Genomic DNA, 21,592 nt, shown 5'->3' with positions numbered 1-21,592 from the left:
CAGTAAAGGGGTCCAGTATGAAGGTGAAGCTGTTATAGTGTGAGAACATGCATAGATAACACACAAACAAATGAGAATAACTATGTTCCAATAAAATGTATTTACCAAAACTGATGATGAGCCAGATTTGGCTGCCCACATCTAGAAGGCTTTTCTACTATGTTTTCCTAGAGTATTGACGAGGATATATTAAACAGAAAAAAGCATGCATTTTATTTCATTTATAATTAGGGATACAGAGTAAATCAGTATTCACTCAGTAGATTTTATTTTCTTCACATACTTTGTGATATTTGGCAAGTTTTATGCTAGCAGACGAGTTTAATGTGGGCTTTGATACTGCAAATTTAGAAGATAGTTTGTATCAGAGCATAACTTTAGTTTTTTTAAAAAATGTTATTTCATTCCCTCATGTATCTATGGTTTCAGTGGTAAGATTATTTAAATAGAATAAAATGTTACATTTTTCTTCTTGAGAACTGAAACAAAATAATTGTCACTTACCTATGATTCAGAATTCATTCCAGTTTCATCATGGAGTATTTTTCTTAATCAATAAATTCAGTACATTTGGGAATCCCCTGAAAATGCCACTTGAAGGGCCTTCCAGGCACCAGGCAAAACTACAAAATGATCTGCTCTCTTTCTATTTGTCCTAGAAACACATTCAGTGTGCATTCTAGGTGCTTCCCTGTCTCTATGTATCTTTGATCATCTCTGTATAATTCATAAACGTGCTAAGAAGTCAAGCTTTGACTTTTCATTATAGGTATTACTTAAAAAATAATAGACTTGTTTTTAAGAAGTCTATTTTCCTGATAGTAATCAACACTCTCAGATAAATCTTAATTCCTTTTGTTTTCTTGGCTCTAGGTGTGTGTAGTGCCACCTGCTGGTGTACATGAAGCAAATGTCAGTATCATGAATAAAAGCAATCCATGTTGAACAGAATAAAAGTGGATTGTGAGGAGCTAGAAAATTAAATAACGTTGAGCACTATTCAAGGTGCATAAGGTTGTTTTGCCTAAACTGAATTTCATTTTCTAAAGGTTCATTTTTAAATGCAGTGAAATTATCAATCTCAGACTTTTAATGACCTTTTTTGTGACAATAAAACTTTTTAAACTTTCTAATGAAGATTTATAAGTTTAGGCATCAAAATTTGGTTTCCTTTCAACTTTTTTTTTTGAAATTTTAATAAAATGTCTTTATACGTCTTAGTTTTCTTGAACAGGATATTAAGAAAACAATTTATCTGATGTATTCAAGAAAACAACCTAAACAATTAACAAAACTTAAAGCTGCTTTTAAAATAACATTTAAAAATAATCAGAATGGAAAGATTAGTGTCAGTTTGCAAAAAGGCTTGCAATTTATTGCTAGAGTGTGTTTTGCGGGAGGAGGAGAGAAGACCAATCCCTACCTTAGAAAGTTTGTTTTTTAGGGGCAGCTTGGTGGCTCAGTTGGTTAAGCGTCTGACTTCGGTTTAGGTCATGATCTTGCAGTTCGTAGGTTCAAGCCCTGCATCAGGCTCTGACTCATCAGGTTCTGTGCTGACAGCTCAGAGACCAGATCCTGTTTTGAATTCTGTGTCTCTCTCTTTCTCTCTGCCCTGCTTGCACGTGCTGTCTCTCTCTCTCTGTCTCAAAAATAAACGTTAAAAAAAATTTTTTTAAGACAGTTTTTTTTTAACTTTTAGTTATTTAGAGAGAGAGTGAGAGAGCATGGGGCAGAGACGAGAGAGAGCGAGAATCCCAGGCAGGCTCCTTGCTGTAAGCACGAGCTGGATGCAGGACTCCATCTCACAAACCATGAGATCATGATCTGAGCCGAAATCTAGAGTTGGTTGCTTGCTTAACTGACTGAACCACCCAGGAGCCCCTAGAAAGTTTTGTGTTTTGTTTTTTAATAAATGAGTGAACCAAAAGGGTTAGCACCATGTATTAACTCTCAGAAACTGGCTAACTTTGATTTACCCCATTCCTCCAACATCTTTTGAGCAACAGTTAACTACTATTTTCCTAGGGCAGAAAAATAAGGAGAGAAATGGCAAAGCAGAGTCACCCTGAAGGTAAAGTTGTGTAGTAGACAAAATGCATATAAATGTAGTAGTTTCCTCATGTCAACTTTCTGGGCATTTCTAGAATCTTCTCTGGCAACCGTCCCCCATTTAATATCTGTGTCTTCATGCTACACTCCGTTTACACAGTGATTGCCACTATAAGACTAATTCTTGGGATATTTACTGTCTCCCTTAGTGCAGGACCTGGACCAAAGTCTACAGTACCACTCTCTGCTTCCCTTTGGATAGATAACTTTTGATATTTCTTTTTTTAGTCCATTTTTAATTGTCAAATTATAAGTGCTTTTGCAGTAAATGACCTCAAATTCCTTTCCAAAACAGTGTGGGCATTCTTTAAACGTATTCAATAAATACCTATCATAGGCTTTTTTTTTTTTTTTTTTTTTTTTTTTACCGCAAACCAGAGTGGCCCCTATGGGAATTTAACAGTGAAGGTGTGTGGACAGCTCTTGCCCTAGTTTCTGTTCACATTACAGCCCAACTTGACAAAACAAACAGAATTTCGAAAACTTTTGTGGGCTTGCTAGTGTAAAACAAATCTAATGTGATTTCCATACAAAAATATTGAGTGCTTGCATATTCTAACAAAATGCAGCAAAGCCATGTATTATCACCTATCATTGTGGGCACACATTACTTGACCTGAATAAAAAATACTGTATTAATTCAAAGTATTAATCTCCTTTTGAGGATAAAATTCATTGCTGTATCACTAAATGATAGTCAATGCCAAGCTTCTGCTTGTATAAGCAACAAGAAAAGTAACTAATTCCATTTGGTGCTAATTTATTGAGGATTTGAGTTGACATACCTTTGAAGAAACCCTCTTTTGTTCTCTTAAACAACTTCTGTCTTTATGTCAGTTGACTGAAAGTATCCTCTCTGCCTCTATGGAACTTTTTAAGAGTTTCAGTCTGAATAAGAAAACTTCAACTTATCCCATTACACTTAAAATCCTCAAACTATACTTGGAGACTGCCTGGCCCATCCTTGACACCTCACAATGTACAGTCTCTTGTCAATAAACCACTCTGTAAGCATAAGTTGGATAACTTTGAATATGCAAAAGCTAATAGAATGAAAAATAAATCCTAATTTTGTGAAAAGTGACTGCTTTTATGATAGATGATTATTTGCCATTAGAAGATGATGACAAATTATCTCCCCCTGTGTTATTAACGCTTATCATGATTAACAAGTGGTAACAGACTAATTCTAAGACTGAAAGTTCTGGCTGTGATTTGCTTACGTGCAAGAGTGTCTACAGTATTGGTGAATGTGAATGCCCAGTAAATGTCCTGATGGTCAAATGCCAAAACCTGGGACCTAGAAAAGTACATGAAGTATTTCCTAAGTCATAAGGATCCTGGGAAATACAGGGACTCGGGTATTAATTAGTCTATTTGCTTATCTAAACTCAGCGCTGGTATAATTTGCTATTCTTATTACCAACGTGGTAGATAAAGTTGGTTTTTTTTTCTTTTTTATATCGTATTCAATTTTTTATCATGATATGTGTACTTTTTAATTCCCAACCCCTATTTCTTCATCTTCCCACCCATCTCCCTTCTGGTAACCATCAGTTTGTTCTCTATAGTTGAGTCTGTTTCTGGATTTGTCTGTCTCTCACTTTTTCTTTATTTCTTAAATTCCACCTATGAGTGATATCATATGTGTTTCTCTTTTTCTGACTTATTTCACTTAGTATTATATGCTCTAGTTCCACCCATGTTGCAAATGGCAAGATTTCATTCTTTTTAAGACTGAATAATATTCCAGTGTGTGTGTGCGCGCATGTGTGTGCGCATGCACACACGCGCGTGCACACGCACACACCACCTCTTCTTGATCCATTCTTCTATTGAGGGACACTTAGGCTTCTTCTGTAGTTGACTATTGTAGATAATGCTGCAATAGACATGGGGGTGTGTGTATCCCTTCAAATTAGTGTTTTTGTATTTTTTTGGTAAATACCCAGTAGTGCGATTACTGGGCTTTACGTTTTTTTTGTGGAAAATCCATACTGTTTTCCAGAGTGGCTGCATCATTTTGCATTCCCACCAACAGTGCAAGAGGGTTCCTTTTTCTCCAATCCTTGCCAACACTCATTATTTCTTGTTTTTTTTTTTTTTTTTTTTTTTTTTTAGCCATTCTGACAGGTGTGAGGTGATATATCATTGTGGTTTTGATATGCATGTCCCTGATCAGTGATGTTGAGTATCTTTTCATGTGTCTGTGGCCATTTGGATGTCTTCTTTGAAGAAAATATGTTCATTCCTTCTGCCCATTTCTAATTGGATTATTCATTTTTGGGGTATTGAGCTGTATCAGTTCTTTATATATTTTGGATATTAACTCTATCGGATATGTCATCTGCAAATATCTTCTCCTATTCAGGTTACCTTTTAGTTTTGTTGATTGTTTCCTTTGCTGTGCAGAAAATTTTTATTTTGATGAAGTCCCAATAGTGTATTTTTGCTTTTATTTCCCTTGTCCCAGGAGACAGATCTAGAAAAATGTTTTGACCGATGTCAGAGACATTAACTGCCTGTGCTCTCTTCTGGGATTTTTATGGTTTTGGATTTCACATTTAGGTCTTTAATCCATTTTGAGTTTATCTTTGTGTTGGTGAAAGAAAATGTTCCAGTTTCATTCTTTTGCATGTGACTGTCCTGTTTTCCCAATACCATTTGTTGAAGAGACTATCTTTTTCCCACTGGATATTCATTCCTCCTTTGTCAAAGATTAATTGACCATATAATTGTGGGTATATTTGTGTTTCCTGTTCTAGGTATATAAATTTTGAACACCCAGTTATATCACTTGCTATTAAGATTATAGTAATATAGACAATGCAAAATTTAAATGCAGGCTATGTATGACATTGTGGTAAGCAACCCTTGATTTAGAAATAATTTAAGTGTTTTCTCAAGTGTTTAACCTGTTTGCTTAAATCTGCCAGTATACCTAGGTAGATATGTACGTTAAGAATAATAAATATTTTTTTCACTATGGGAGGAAATATTTATCAACTTTCTTATTAATAGTTATTTAAAAGTATATTGATACTTTGCAAGATGTAGAAATATGACAATATTAACTGATTCTTCCCTCAATAGCAATGCATTCTATAAATATATTTATCCTCTTTTTAACATCTTCTGTATCCACAAAATCTGACATTTCTTGAGTTACATTTGACATATGGCAATGCTTTGGCAATATTTGCCATTTGAGAAGAAACTGCAAAAATGTTTCAAGTAAACATGTAGAGGGCTTGAGTCATAGCTTATGAAAAAGGTTTAAATACTAGCTCTGGAGAATGCTTCATTAGGCACATATTTGTAGGGTCAGGTTGTAGGATATCATGATATCATTGGTGCCCTGATAGTTTTACTTCAAATCCTTTTTCACAGTAATATTTCACAATATTTTATTGTCTTATTCCACTATAAAATTTGCAGTTCTCTAGACTGTGATACTAGATAGGATATTGACAGCACCAGAAATAATCATTTACCTGACCATCTGGAATGTCACTATCCATGCTAGTGTATGAAGTTGGAAACCACTTATAAACAGGTCATGGAGATTTTTCTATCGTCAATACAATACAATTTACCATTTATTTAATGTATGCTGCTAGCACATTCAGTTTTACATTTATACCTGACTAATTTTAGTTATAATTTTACCTTAAAACATACTTTAAACTCTTTTAAATTCTGAAATCCCCGCATATTCTGGTATAATCTCATGGATTGTGTTTTTCTGTGCATTTCACGTCTCTTCCAGTTCTGATTAGAATTGCTACTTTAAGCAAGGTATTGTTGTTAACAATAGTAAGGATAATTCAGCCAGCTGATAATCTTGAACACTAATGTGATTAATAGCTGTATCAGGTTTTTCCTGAGAAATAGACACATAGAATCATAGAATGTGTGTGTGCATGTGTGCGTACATGCATGCATATACTTACAGGAATTGGCTCATGTTTGTGGAGGCTAGCAAGTTGGAAATCTTTAGGGCAGTCAACCTATTGGAAACTCAGAAGTTGATGTTGTACACTTGAGGTAGAATTTCTTCTTGTCTGTGAAATCTCAATTTTTGCTCTTTTATAAAAGCCTTTGACTAATTGGATCAGGTCGATAATATTATTGAGGGTCATCTCCTTTTCTGAAGGTCAACTGCTTGTAGATATTAACTACATCTGCAAAATACCTTCATAGCAACACCTATGTTAGTGTTTGATTAAATCACTGGTGACTACAACCTAGCCAAGTTAACATAGAAAAATTAACATCACAGCGGCTAATGGAATTGATTTCTCCTTGTTACCATTTTTTTTTCTCTATTACTTTTCCAAAGCCTTTGAGTGAAAGGATGGAATGTTACAGTCATGAGGGTGGTACTATTTTGGAAAAGTCGCTACACTTAAAGTGCTGTTAAAATGAAATTACTCACATTAAAGAATTAATTGTATTTGTATTTGTTGAACAGACTGATTTGGGAAGACTCAGAGAGGAGTAAATGTTCTAAAAATGGAATGACTAATGCAAAAGACACCACTATGGAAAGAAAAAAAGACTATGTTTTTAACAAGGCCAATAAATGGAAGCTTTAAATGAGCAATTATTCAAATGAAGGAAACAAACTGGTTGAATTATGAATTATAATACACCCTGTTCTTTTTCTTATCTATATTTTCTCTTATTGGGACAACCTAGATGAGGGAATATTTAGTGAGACCAAACACTTGAGAAATATGTATGTTTGTTTCACTTTCTAAATAAGGACGTCTAATTCCTACACTGCACAGATGGAATATTCCTTACACCTGCTCTGTATTATCATGGCAGCTTAGTTCACTGGGCACTTGGAACATGTGCATGCCTCCTCAAGATTTACCAGTGCGAAGTCCCTGAGATGCAAATATCGTGAGCTTTTATCAGCATCCCCAGATGGCAGATGGGTTTATTGTTACAAAACTTGGAAGAGAATATTTCTGATGCTATCCACAATTAAGACTGCCAGGAACAGACAGAAAACTACCAGCTCTCCCTGGATCCCTGCTGCAACCCCACCTGCCCACCATCTCTTCTTTCATAACTCGATGCTGCAACCAAGCAGTCAGGTGGTAATGACAAGCCAGTTAATGTCTGTAGGTCCTTTTCATAAAAAGAACTGTGGGACTAGGTTGGAAGACTTCTTTTGAAAAGCCTTCCAGAACTGACCACTTGTCGCCTAAGTAATTTGCTAAATTCTTGGAGGTGTAGATAACTTCCAAAGTCTTTTCTGGCTTTCATATTCTTAAGCAATGCTAGCATGACTGTGCCTGTTAGTCATTTTTAATATTTCCTTCCTGTATGCCAGTCTTCAAAATTAGTCAAGTATAATGGTATCAATGGAAAGGGAAGACTGCTGAAATTATATATATATAATAATATTGACAGTGCATTCAATATTCTTCCATATTAGTGTTTCCGATAAAAAACTTAAGACCGAACAGGGGCACCTGGGTGGCTCATTTAAACATCCAACTCTTGACTTCCACTCAAGTCATAATCTCACGGTTTGCAGGTTCAAGCTCCATGTCAGGCTCTGCGCTAACAGTTTGGAGCCTGCTTGTGATTCTGTCTCTTCCTCTCTCTCTACCCCTCCTCCATTTGCATACTCTGCCTCTTTAAATAAATAAACAAATAAGACAGGACCAAACAAAACTATGTAGTTGAAAATCAGATACCATATTCTTTCTATCCACATACTGTTGTTCAATACTTCGAGGGCATGTTGACAACTTCATATTCCAGAGTAGCTGGTAAGAGTACAAACTTAAAGGTCCTCTATAGAAGGTAATTTGGCAGTATGTATCTCAGCTCTTAACATTGTTCCTATCTTTTCAACAATCCATTTTCATTTTCATAACAATTCATTTTTAGGAGTCTAAGGAAGTAACCACAGGTATTAGCACATATTTATAAAAAAATTTTCATGAGTGCATGTGTAGTCAAATATTGAAATTGTCCTAACTATTCAGCAATAAGTTAACATTAAATGAATACACCAATATATAATGAAATATGTAGACAGTTAAAATATATTAGACTTTTTAAACACATGCAAAAATACCTATGCTATGAAATGAAAATGATATGAATATATATTGATAGAAATTATTAACCAAATTTTATATGGCTTCTTAAACACATATGTCCTAGTGGGTTTTTTTCTTTTTTTTTTTTTTTTGTAATTGGCTTAAAATTGACATATAGCATTATATTAGTTTCAGGTGGTGTACAACATAATGCTCTGATATTTGAATATATTGTAAAATGAACACCAAGGTAAGTCTATTTAACATCCCCTCCCACACTAGTTACAGTGTTTTTTATTCTTGGGATAAGATCTTTTAAGGTTTACTCTCTTAGCAACTTTCAAATATGCAATACAGAATTATTAACTATAACCACCATGATTTACCTTACTTCCTCTGATTTATTTATTTTATAACTGAAAGTTTGTACTTTTTTTTTAACCCCTTCACCCATTTTGCCCACCTGCACCCCCACCTTGTGACAACCATTAATCTGTTCTCTGTGTCTATGAACATGTTTTTTTTTCTTTTTTAATTACACATATAAGTGAGGTCATACAATATTTGTCTTTGACTTACTCCACTTAGCATAATGCTTTTGAGGTCCATCCGATGAAAAAATCAATTAAAAATTGTAGGCCTTAAATTAGAGCTCAAATATTAAATTCAATAAAATTTTAGATAGCAGTCATAATCTAGTTGATAAAAGGAAGAAAGTCATATTTTTAATCAATATTTTTAACAATATTTAAAAAATACTCCCTAAGTCACTGTAGCAAATCTGGATAGTGGATAGTTGGTTTTTATTTTATTCCCATTAATCTATGGAAAGTGAATGTCCTTGCCCTCTACTATATTTTATATATATTTTTGGCCCCTCAGTTACAAGCTATCCCGCCAGGATGCCCAAATTAAATATTCCCACCATCTGTTTCTAAACCCCCTATCAAAATATACTTCCTTTTTTTTTAATGTTTGTTTATTTTTTGAAAGTGTCTGTGTGTGAGTTGGGGGAGGGGCAAAGAAGGAGGAAGAAAGAGGATCCGAAGTGGGTTCTGTGCTGACAGCAGAAAACCCTGTGTGGGGCTTGAACTCACAAACCGTGAAGTTATGCCCTGAGACAAAGTTAGCTGCCTGACTGACTGAGCCAACCAGGCACCCCCAAAATATACTCCTTACATGTCCATTTGGGTTTCTGCTTTGGGCTATATAAATCTTACAAGTAACAGTCATGATGAGCCATAACTGCTTCCTCAACCATGCCAGACACACATCATATGGAGCCCTATCTATATCCAGTTCCCAGTTCACACAGTAAAAATTGTTCCACAGTACAACTTTTAAAATAACACGTTTCTTCTAAAAGCTATCCATATTTGGATAATAAACTATATGGTCACCCTAATCATAAGAGAAGGGGACTAGTCTAGTAAAGCGATAACCAGTGGTCATCATCAAAGACCTGTGAGTGAAGATATCCAGGGAGTAAGAAGGGCATGTTCAGGGGTCACTGGGTGGCTCAATCAGTTAAGCCTCTGACTCTTGATTTTGGCTCAGGTCATGGTCTCATGGTTTGTGGGATTGAGCCCTGTTTGCTTGGGATTCTCTCACTCACTCACTCTGCCTCTCCCGCTCTCACATATCATGTGCGCATCTGTGAATTAGCCTTAATGTAGGACTAGTCCTGTTCTTGACTTAGTGTCAGAAATGAATTTTCTCAGTGCTTTACAATCATTGATTAATTCTATTTTTGCCACTGATTAATTTTTTGAAACTTGATTCCCTCATTGTAAACTGGTATCTACCATACTAATTGCAAAAATGGATTGCATAATTTGATCAAACTATCTTAAATTCACTGGAAAAAATATATGCCACATTATTTTACAAAGATCTGCCTCTTTTTTGTCACATCTATTTTGCTTACTTCTGTTTTTTAATTAATGTGTCTCATTTATGTGTACTTTCGTAAGGTATTATAACTTATTCCATATCCTCATAAGAAGCCTGATTCCTTCTAGCCAAATGGGTTAAGTTTGATTTATTTTTTTTTAATGTTTGTTTGTTTTTGAGAGAGAGAGAGAGAGAGAGAGAGAGAGAGAGAGAGAACAAACTAGTGGAGGAGGGGCAGAGGGAGAGACACAGATACAGAATCCAAAGCAGGCTCCAGGCTCTGATCTGTCAGCACAGGGGCACCTGGTTGGCTCATTTGGTTAAGCATCCAACTTCAGCTCAGGTTATTATCTCATGGTTCATAGGTGTGGGCCCCATGTGGGGCTCTGTGCTGACATTTCAGAGCCTGGAGCCTGCTTCAGATTCTGTGTCTCCCTCTCTCTCTGCCCCTCCCCACTCACGCTATCCTTGTCTCTCAAAAATAAATAAACATTGATCTGTCTGCACAGAGCTGGACTTGGGGCTTGAACTCACAAACCACAAGATCATGACCTGAGCCAAATTCGGGTGCTTACCAGACTAAGCCACACAGGCACCCGTGATTTTTTTTAAACTTCCCATGAAAGTATTCATTTCATTTTCAAAAATCATCTTTTAGATTTTAATACTCAATGTTAATTGAAGAAGGCACTGATGCTCTGTCTCCAAGGCTATGATTTCAGTAAGTGGGATAATACAGCACTGCAAATCATCATTTAAAATCAACAGATGTACGTATTCCAAAATCTAGTTTCTCCAATAGTGGTGGATGAGGCCAGGAAGTACGTGGACACATACATGATTCTTACTCATCTCAAATATGTAATTTTTAAAAATGTAGTAAAGATCATTATACTGGAGAGACCCACATATGAAGAGATTTGGCGAGGTTTTATGGTAGTTATATTCTTTTTGTTCCTTTTAATTATTATTATTCAACAAGTTCCAGCTCCTCTCCACATCCAAGATTATTTATTTATTTGGATAAAGTGAGATTTGGATTTTTTTTAATTTAAAGTCAGTGTTTGAAAATGGTAGTGTAATTAGGATATTGTCCTGGTGGCCATGAAAACTGGCAAGAAAACGGTCCAGTTGCTTACTGTTTCCTCCAACGCCTCTCTGCAGCTTTTAATTATGTCTTATAGTTGTGCCAGCCTCTAATGTCTTTCCTTCAGTTGAATTACTACTCATTCTTCACAGCTGGATTCCAGCCTCAAGCTCTCCATAAATAATTTTCATAATGACTTCCACTGGCACAGTATTTTCTATTTGCAATCTCCTTTAAATAAGTCTTAGAATGTCGGGTAAAATACTTTCTGGAAACGTTCATTTATATTTTCTCTTTTCGTTCCCCGTCTTTTCTTTCCATATCTTAAAGTGTTTCCATGACTTTTGGGGCAAGGCTTCCTAGATTATATTTCCAGAAGTCTAAAGACCTGAGGAAAGGGAGATGTGTGCCCTCAAACTCTCCAGGCTGAGAACAGAGTGCTGTTGGCACAGGGAGACAGGGGACATGCAAACTACTCCCTGGCAGGACCCAAGGAACTCAGGGTGGACACGAGTGCTTGAAAAGGTTCGATCCTTGTGCAGACGTCTGTGCCAGAGATTTCTGTGTCTCAAACATGGCAGAAACATAAAAATCACGGTTTGAAGTGACCATACCAGCAACCCAGATGTGGTATTGATTCATTAATATATTTACCCCTATTTGTTTCTATTATCTAGAGATTCCCTTCCTTCCCTCCTTCCTGTACTCCCTCCCTCCCTCTCTCCTTCCTTCCTTCCTTCCTTCCTTCCTTCCTTCCTTCCTTCTTTCCTTTCCTTTCCTTTCCTTTCCTTTCCTTTCCTTTCCTTTCCTTTCCTTTCCTTTCCTTTCCTTTCCTTTCCTTTCCTTTCCTTTCCTTCCATGTATAGCTCAGCTACACATACTAAAAAACTTGATTTCATGCAGCATTTCTATTGTGACAGAAAGTTTTCTAGGTTATAGGAGTGCCATTGTTCCAGATTTCAAAGTATCAACTTAGTGTCTTTATGGTGATTTTGATATAAAGACCTTTTAAAATATGTATATATGTAGCCAAATCTGCATGCCTTTTCCTTAAATTAAAAAAAAAATTAAAGTTGGGGTGCCTGGGTGGTTCAGTTGGTTGAGCGTCCAACTTCAGCTCAGGTCATGATCTTGCAGTTCATGAGTTCAAGCCCCACATGGGGCTCTGTGCTGACAGCTCAGAGCCTGGAGCCTGCCTTGGATTCTGTGTCTCCCTCTCTATCTGCCCCTTCCCCTCTCACACTCCATCTCTCTCTCTCTCTCTCTCTCTCTCTCTCTCTCTCTCTCTCAAAAATAAACATTAAAAGAAATGTTTTTAAGTCAATTTATATCATGAGTTAATCACCTATAAATTTTGTTTGGAAGATTGCTTTTTTTTAAATAACACACTTCAATCCATGTGTACTTATTTGAAATATGCTCAGAAGCAAACGTCTTATTCCAGTGTTTTTCAAAAATAAGCCAAGTGTCACAGGACCACTTATTAAATAACACTTTCTTTTCTCACTGATTATTAAAAACATTTTCACCAGAAACAAAATTCTCACATTGACATTTGTATAAATGATTTTGAAATTATTAGAATTTGACAAGTTGTAAATATGAAATATTAAAAACTATTTTGTTAGAAAACAATTCCACTGTAATGTTTTTAGGTTCAAGTCTTCTGTATCTTCTGTTTCAAAGTGTTACAAGTGACCTTTTACAGGTGCTGGGCATTGATTTGAATATGCTGATGAAATCACTTGGCTTGCAAGATGTTTGATAGAAAAATGAAACCTTAAACTACCAAGTGTGTTTGAACAGATGATGTTTTTCTGCTTAATACACCAATATTCATTAAACAGAAGTATGTGTCCAAAGTTCAGGTATGAATAAAAATGAAATGGCTTTTCTGGGTGCTTACATGTTAATCTCCATTAGGTCATTATTTCTCAATACCATTATGATTTGTACTTTGCTCTTCAATATAAAAGAAGCAATTAAAATATTACAAAGCCCCTATGAACTCCAAAGAACTTTTGTTCTCATTACTAACCATTTGTAAACTGAAATTCTGTAGTTAGCTTTACAAACTTGCGTAATTGACTAATTCTAGGAACTTGTTCTACTCCTATTTTCATCCTTATTTCCCTAAATTTTCTCTCCAAATTATGGGCATCAAGTACCAGTAGAGGAACTACTGAGAATAATAATTTAAGAAGACAAAATTCTTCATGATATTTTATATTGTTCTTACTACCTTTATCATAATGAACTGAATCATATGATGGTATAATTTGCTTTTCTGTCATATGTGAAACATAGGTAGCATTCTCTGCTATATATGTTCCATGCACCTGTTCCTACCTACCATAAAACAGGATTCTCAAGGGTCTTGAAATAAGTCGTATATGATTAATCCTCTTCAGTCCCTCCATCTCACTTCCTCTAACTCCCTTCCCCCGTCTCCCTCTAAGTTGCCCTCTTTCCTTCTCCCCTTACCCTTTCCAATCTATTTGACTTCTTGGAAAATACATAGAGTTAAAGTAAATACAAGTAAGAAACATGTTCATTTCACTGTATATCAACAAGTCAATACATATATTTATTAAAGGGAAATCTATTTGGAAAAGTAATTGTCATGCATTTTTTACATTTTGTAAATATCAGTATTTTAATTCATCATTTATGACTTCTGAATCACTGATTCAATTTTTCGTTAGAAACATTATATTCAATTTAATACATAATGTACTCTTAAGTCATCTTATTTCATAGTGTGAAGTGATTAAGTGATTCTGGTCAGATTCAACTTTATGTTTCATTAGATGACTTTATTAAAACTCACATTTTAATTTTCATGTATCCATGTTTCTTAATATCAATGCCATTGGTTTTATGACACTTACTGGTTTTATTTCTTTTATGTGTTCAGTTTTGTCATAAACACGTCCAGTTGAGTTCATTGTTTTACTTAGACGATCATCCTTTATAATTCAAAATTTAGCTTACCTAGTTTTTTAAAAATTGTGTCAAGACACTTTGTTTACACCCTACATGTTCTCTGAGAACCGTGGGAAGAACAGCTTTATCCTCAGAGATAGTTCCTTTCTTCAGGGTAAAACAGAGTGGTTTTGATTTGCAGACTCAATCTAGTGCAAGGCAGGTGTCTCAGTGAAAGAAATTCTAATTTTATTTACCCTTTATTGAACCCTTCATTTTTTATTAAACTTCTGGGTTTCTGTCAAGAATAATGTAATTATGTTTGTTTTTATTCAGAGACCTAAGATCTAGACAGTTGATTAATTACAAATATATATAAATGTGTGTGTGTGTATACAGACAGACACACACACTCTTACAACATACTTATATGTTAATTGCTGTTATTCAGAGCATGAGGAAGTATTCTCCTTAAATTGTCTTACTCTATTCTCTCCATTTTTCCTTGCAGAGACAAACTGAATCTACTTCTTAAATGACTAAACTTGAATTTTTCTCCATAGACTTGTCCAGTTACTACTTCAAAAGACTTCTAGTACTTGGAGAGATTACTATTTTCAAAGTAAAGTGCAAATGTTTGGATATTTCTGTGATAGTAACACTACAAGAAATATAAAAGAAGCAATTTCAAGTAAAGATACAAATACTGATATTTACAACATGTAAAAAATGCATGGCAATATTTAATGAAACATATCTAACAATGTTGAGAAAATAAAGGACAGAGATTAGCATAAAGCCCCTTGGAGATCATTAGAATTACATTCATTTAAATAAAATGATGAAATAACATATTTCAAAGCACTTAGGGCAAGTGGGTCACAGAGTAGATGTTCAGTAAACAGTTAATTGAATATGAATTCATATGTTAGAAAGAAATCTTATTAAAAATAAAAACGTTCTTTTCTAATAATTGGGCACTACATAGTACTATGTGCCTATGTGCCAAGAATTGGCCTCAGCATTATTTTTGAATAATGTCTCTCAATCACTGGAATTTTTCAATACATTTAGTCTACTGGCACTTAGTTCTCCCACATCCATCAAGCCATTCATTTTCTCCATTTGAATTATTGAGAGAGATTTAGCCATATCTGATTCAGGGTAGTAAGGACTTGTGAAAATTTAGGTTATTAGATCTTCTGTTCCTCAAATGATGACACAGAAATTTACAAAGATTTCATCTGCTTATGACATTCCTGCAATATAAGTAGGAAATATAAAAGCATAAATTATACTTTTAAACATGGTAATAAAAAGTAAGTAGAAGAGGATATAAATGGTATAGATAACATTTTAGGGTGGATAGTGTTAAGGCAGAACATAGTATGACTCTGCTGAAAGCTTTCTATTTCTTCACTATAATCTGCAGTAAGTCTTGCTTAAATTCACTTTTATAATTTTTTTTAACGTGGTGAATTACACAGAAATGACTGATTTTTTTAGTTGACATATTCTGCCCCCCTCAAAAACAACAAAACACCGAGACAATCCCAAATAATCAAACTTAGCCTTTGATCTCTATCAGAGGAAATGAAACACCTTTCTTTCTCCCACTTTGCACCCCTGTTTACCTTGTCTCCCTTCTACAACCCCCTACATTAGATTATCTTGTATCATGAACTAAGCCATAGCCAGATGATTATAATTAAATAACCTCATTGCAGTAACTAAGGAAAACATTCTGCTTCTTTCATCTTCAGAGATGCCTAAATGAAAAAAGGAGGCAGACTCACCCAGCATAGTATCAATTAATTTGCTGTGTTCTGTATTTATTTCTTGTTACACCATATGATATGCCTGTGTCACTCAGTAAGACTACTAAAGAGTAATCTTTTTTTTTTTTCATCATGAGGTTAAGAAATACAAATGTAACTTCTAATTCAGGTTCAAATTGAAAACATCTCTTGTCAAAGATTTATACACTTCAGAATGTACCTCTATGCATCGTATATTAATGCTGTCTAATAAAATTCAGAGCAAAGAGGTTTCCCAACTAAATTAACTCAGGCACAGCAGTCCATTGTTTAGACAAGACTTATTCTATTTAAGTGAGACAAATGATAAATCTATCCATGAACTGTATAGTACAATGGGGATATGGCCCTTATGGGTGAGCATCATTCCTAAGTCAGTGTCTCACCTTGACATTTATTTTCCATAAGTAATGAGTTTACCCTTTAGACAGCCTTAAGACAGCATTCATCTTCAGGAAGGTTGCAAGCCATTGACATTATCTCTTCCTTGGGCAATAAAGAACCTTGATTTCTGGATATGAAAGAATTTACGTAAGAAAGAACTGAATAATGCACACATTCAAAGCTGTTTTCACAATCAATAAAGAGCCAAACATGGCATGCATGACTGATGTGCACTTTAAATAATGTCTGCTTCCAATGTGACAGAGTTCCTTTTCAGGCCATATGGCTGTATAATCTTTTCCCTAAAAAACTGCTTTGAGTAAAATTCATCATCTTTTCAAAAGTTATGAGTTGTGGGAATACTACATTTTATTGCCACTTAGAGTATCTGAATAAATTAATTTAGATTCATTTTCATATCCTAATGGGAATCCCCCATCTTAATTCCTTTTCTCTCCTTCTCTTTCTATATGTATGTAAATATAAGTATATAGTTACAGATGTAGATAGATTTATATATATATGTATGTATATGTGTGTATATATATATAATATATATATTATATATATTATAACATATATAAATATATGTGTGTATATATAATATATATATATACACACACACATATTTAAAATTTTTTTAATATTTATTTAAATTTGAGAGAGAGGGACAGTGCATGAGCAGGGGAGGGGCAGAGAGAGACAGAATCTGAAGCAGGCTCCAGGCTCTGAGTTGTCAGCACAGAGCCCAGCACGGGGCTTGAGCTCATGAGCTGTGACATCATGACCTGAGCCAAAGTCAGATGCTTAACCGACTGAGCCACCCAGGTACCCCATATATTTAAAATACCCACAAATTTGAATCAGTATGAAATGCTTTGAACTGCAAGTTGGTGAAGAAATAATAACATCAATTGAATGAATTATTTGATAGGGTTAAATTATTCAGCAGTGCCAGTCCATTGCCCCACGAGAGGTAATGTCTATGTTTTTCATGTAATATACCTGTATATTCCTTATTGGTGGATATAGCAATCCAGATGCTGAAAATATAGGACACTACATATCTTGGAAAGTTATCTTTTTTGCCATGTTTTCTCTCTGAAGCCATGTGACAAACAAAAAGTCTACCTATAGAGGTGCATAGAGATATGGAATGGAGTTAGATAAATCTCAATATCCACATAATTTTTTCTTATACAATAAAAGGCAGTAAGTATTATGTGGCTTGCTTGGGCTTTAAACTACTTGAATTCCTATACCAGCTCCACTATTTACTGTATGACTTTTGGTAAGTCTTTATCCTCTCCACGCCTCAGTTTCCCAGTCTGTACAGTAGAGCCTACCTCATTGGATTAATGTCAGGATTAAATGGAATACTCATAAAGAATGTAGATTTAATAAACATAAACATTAATATAAAAGGGCACTTATTAATAATTGCTAATATTTATTGAGAGTTTGTTCATTTGTTTGTTTGAGGCATTGTCCTAAATGGAATGAGTATTTTTAAGTATTATCTCCATTTTTTTGGATAAGATAAAGTGAGACACTGAAAGGTGAAGTTAATTGCCAATCATTACATAGCTGCGAAGGCGTAAAACTTGAGTTAAAGATCACACAGTTTGGCTCCGGAATCTATCTACATGCTGAATCATTATAGTTTTCTTTTTTTAAATTTTTTTAGTGTTTACTTTTGAGACAGAAACAGAACATGAGTCGGGGAGGGGCAGAGAGAGAGAGTGGGAGACACAGAATCCTTAGTAGGCTCCAGGCTCTGAGCTGTCAGATCATGACCCGAGCTGAAGTCAGACGCTTCACCAACTGAGCCACCCAAGCATCCCTACACTATCGTTTTCAACACAAACAAACACATGGAGAAATTAGAAAACATAGATATGAAAAAAATAAAAGTTCTCAATTCTCTTACCTGGAGATAGATTTGAGTATTATTTCTTAATAGCATGTTTTCTAGATTTGTAGGTTTTTCGCACAATATTATCATTCTGTCAAAATTTAGATACTGTATTTAAGAAAAACTCCTTGGTTTAATTGAAGACAAGATACGATGAATGAGGCTACTAAATTTGCCCAAGACTTCTGCTATATTTTCCTTTATTAGCTTAACCTGATTAGATTTTTCTTTTTATTTATCAGATAGTTTTCAAATTGCGCTATAATATTCATTAGTATCTAAACAATTATAAAGAAACTCTAGAAATATAATGAATATAGCAGCTTATGTCAAGAGGAATTTTTTAAAAAAATTTTAATGTATGTTTATTTTTGAGAGACCAAGACACAGCAGGAGCAGGGGAGGGGCAGAGAGAGAGGGAGACAGAACCCGAAGCAGGCTCCAGGCTCTGAGCCATCAGCACAGAGCCCGATGCAGGGCTCAAACCCACAAACTGCGAGATCACAACCTGAGCTGAAGTTGGATGCTTAACTGACTGGGCCACCTGGGTGCCCCAAAGGGAATTTTTAAGTCTCCAAAATAACAAAACACAAAGCAAAAATAAATAAATATAATTTCTGAGTAAGAGAAAATTTAAAACCTTAAAATTAAGAAATGCACAAAAGGTCAACTAATTTAGCTCCTACCTAAAATATTATGTATGTCGGTGTCCAACATAAATTTAAAAGACAAACAAGAAATTAGAAAATTTTTAACCATAAAATGAAAACACCAAAAATATTAATATACTTTAAAATAAATAAATTGATAATAAAACAAAAGGATATTCAATAAGAGGGTGAATGGGGCACTTGGTGGCTCAATCAGGTATCCAACTCTTGATTTTGTCTCAGGTCATGACCTTACAGTTTGTGGGTTCGAGCCCTGCATCAGGCTTTGTGTTGACAGTTCGAAGCCTGCTTGGGATTCTCTCTTTCTCTATCTCTCACTCTCAAAATAAATCCACATTAAAAGTTAAAAAATAAATTTATAAAAGGTGAAATATACCGTCTGCTAACAAAACTAAACACAAATAACATATATATGAAAAGATAGCATATTAGCAATCAAAAATGCAATTTCTATTAATAAGATGTCATTGTCTTAACGGACTAATAAAGCCTAAGTATTTAGTTTTATTATTGACATTGGGAATGCAAGAGAATTGTCAGTTTTACTCTACTGGTGCCTTTGTAAAATGGTGGAACAGGATCTGTCGCATTTTATGAATGTCTTCCCAGATAACAATCTATCACTTATTGTCTACGAATGCCTGAGTGCTTCCAGTGCAAACCAATCCATTCATAAGTGTGGGTACCAGGAACAGTGTTTTACCTCTAGAACACATCCACAGCCGTGGCCAATCAGAATGTAAACTGAGCAGTAGCAAGGTAATCTTTTTGCCTGGCTAAAAGCTTAAGTCATGGGGCAACTGGGTGGCTCAGTCGGTTAGGCGTCTGACTCTTGATTTCCGCGTAGGTCATGATCTCACAGTTTGTGGGTTTGAGCCCTGTATGGGGCTCTGTGATGATGGCATGGAATCTGGTTGGAATTCTCTCTCTCCCTTTCTCTCTGCCCCTCTGCACTTGTGATTTTTCTCTCTCAAAATAAATAAACATTAAAAAAAATCTTAAGGCATGATATGATCTGGAGATATGTGAAGTGGCCATAGATGGAGAATCAGCCAGACTGTTTTGCAGAGATTGAGAAAAGTGAGAGACACAGAGAAAAGGAGATAGGTGAGTCAGATTTAGCAGATGGCTTTCTAATTTCTATTCAGTCTCTCCCAATGGCCTGATTTCCATGAGTTCCAGGAAGCCCCATGTCTCCTAATAACAAACAACTATTTTTCGTTCAACTTGTTCTTGATATTTGAAACCAAATAATAATAGAATAAATTGCTTGAAAAATTAATTCATAATGTAAGCCAAAGACTGGAAGAAAATATTTGAAAAAGACATATCTGATAATGGATTATTACCCAAAATATAAAAAGAGCACATAAAACTCAACACCCAATTAAACCCAATTAAAAATGATTAAATGACCTGAATAAGCACCTCACTAAAGAAGATATATAGATAGTAAATAAGCATATTAAAAGATGCTCAATGACATATGCTATCATGGAATTAAAAAATTAACACAGTGAGATACCACTGCACACCTACCTGAATGGCTAAGACCCAAAATAGTGACAACACTAAATGTTGACAAGGATATGGAGCAACAGAAACTCTCTCTTTCATACATTCCTAGTGGGAATACAAAATGGTACAACCACTTTGGATGGCATTTTGGTAGTTTCTTACAAAACTGAACATACATTAACCATACAATCCAACAGTCATGTTCCTTCGTATTTATCCAAAGGGGTTGGAAACTTATATCTACACGAAAATCTGCAGACAAATGTTTTTAGCATCCTTATCCATAATGCATAAGACTTGGAAGCAACAAAATATTCTTCAGTAAGTGAATGGATAAATCAACTGGTGCATCCAGACAATGGAATATTTTTCAGTGCTAAAAAGAAATGAGCTATCAAGCCTTGAAAGACCAGGAGGAATCTTAAATGCATATTACTAAGCAAAAGATGTCAATCTGAAAAGGCTACATTCTACGAAATTCAAACTATGACATTCTGGAAAAGGCAAAAACATCGTAGACAATAAAAAGGGTAAGTGGTACCAGAGGTTAGACGGGAGAAATGAATAGAGAACAGAGGATGTGTTGGGCAGTGAAACTATTCTGTATTTTCTTGATACTATAATGGTAGACACAAGTCATTATACATTTGTCAAAACCCATAGAATATTTAACAACAGTGAACTTTGAAATAATTGACTTAGGGTGATAATGCTGTGTCAATGTGGATTCAATTGTAACAAATATACCATTCTGGTGGGTGGTTTTGATAGTGGAGAGGACTGTGCACTTTTGAGGGCAGGGAGTATATGGGAACTCTCGTACTTTCTGCTCAATTATGCTGTGAACCTAAAACTACTCTTAAGTTTTGTTTTTTTTAAGCAATTTGGGAATGTTTTTTAAGAACTTTAAAAATCTTTTGTTTTCAGAGCTTTTATTTTTTTAATGTATTTCTTTTTTATTTAAATCCAAGTTAATATATAGTGCAATAATGGTTTGTGGAGTAGAATTTAGTGATTCATCACTTACATTTAACACCCAGTGCTCATCCCAACAAATGCCCTCCTTAATGCCCATCACTCATTTAGCTATCCCACCACTCAATACCCCTCCAGCAACCCTGTTTGTTCTCTACAGTCTCTTATGGTTTTCCTCCGTCTCTGTTTTTATCTTATTTTTCCTTCCCTTCCCCTATGTCATCTGTTTT

Source organism: Felis catus, chromosome C2, assembly GCF_018350175.1.
Source record: "Felis catus isolate Fca126 chromosome C2, F.catus_Fca126_mat1.0, whole genome shotgun sequence".
In the NCBI taxonomy this organism is placed as follows: domain Eukaryota; kingdom Metazoa; phylum Chordata; class Mammalia; order Carnivora; family Felidae; genus Felis; species Felis catus.
Note: the sequence above shows the minus strand (reverse complement) of the source record.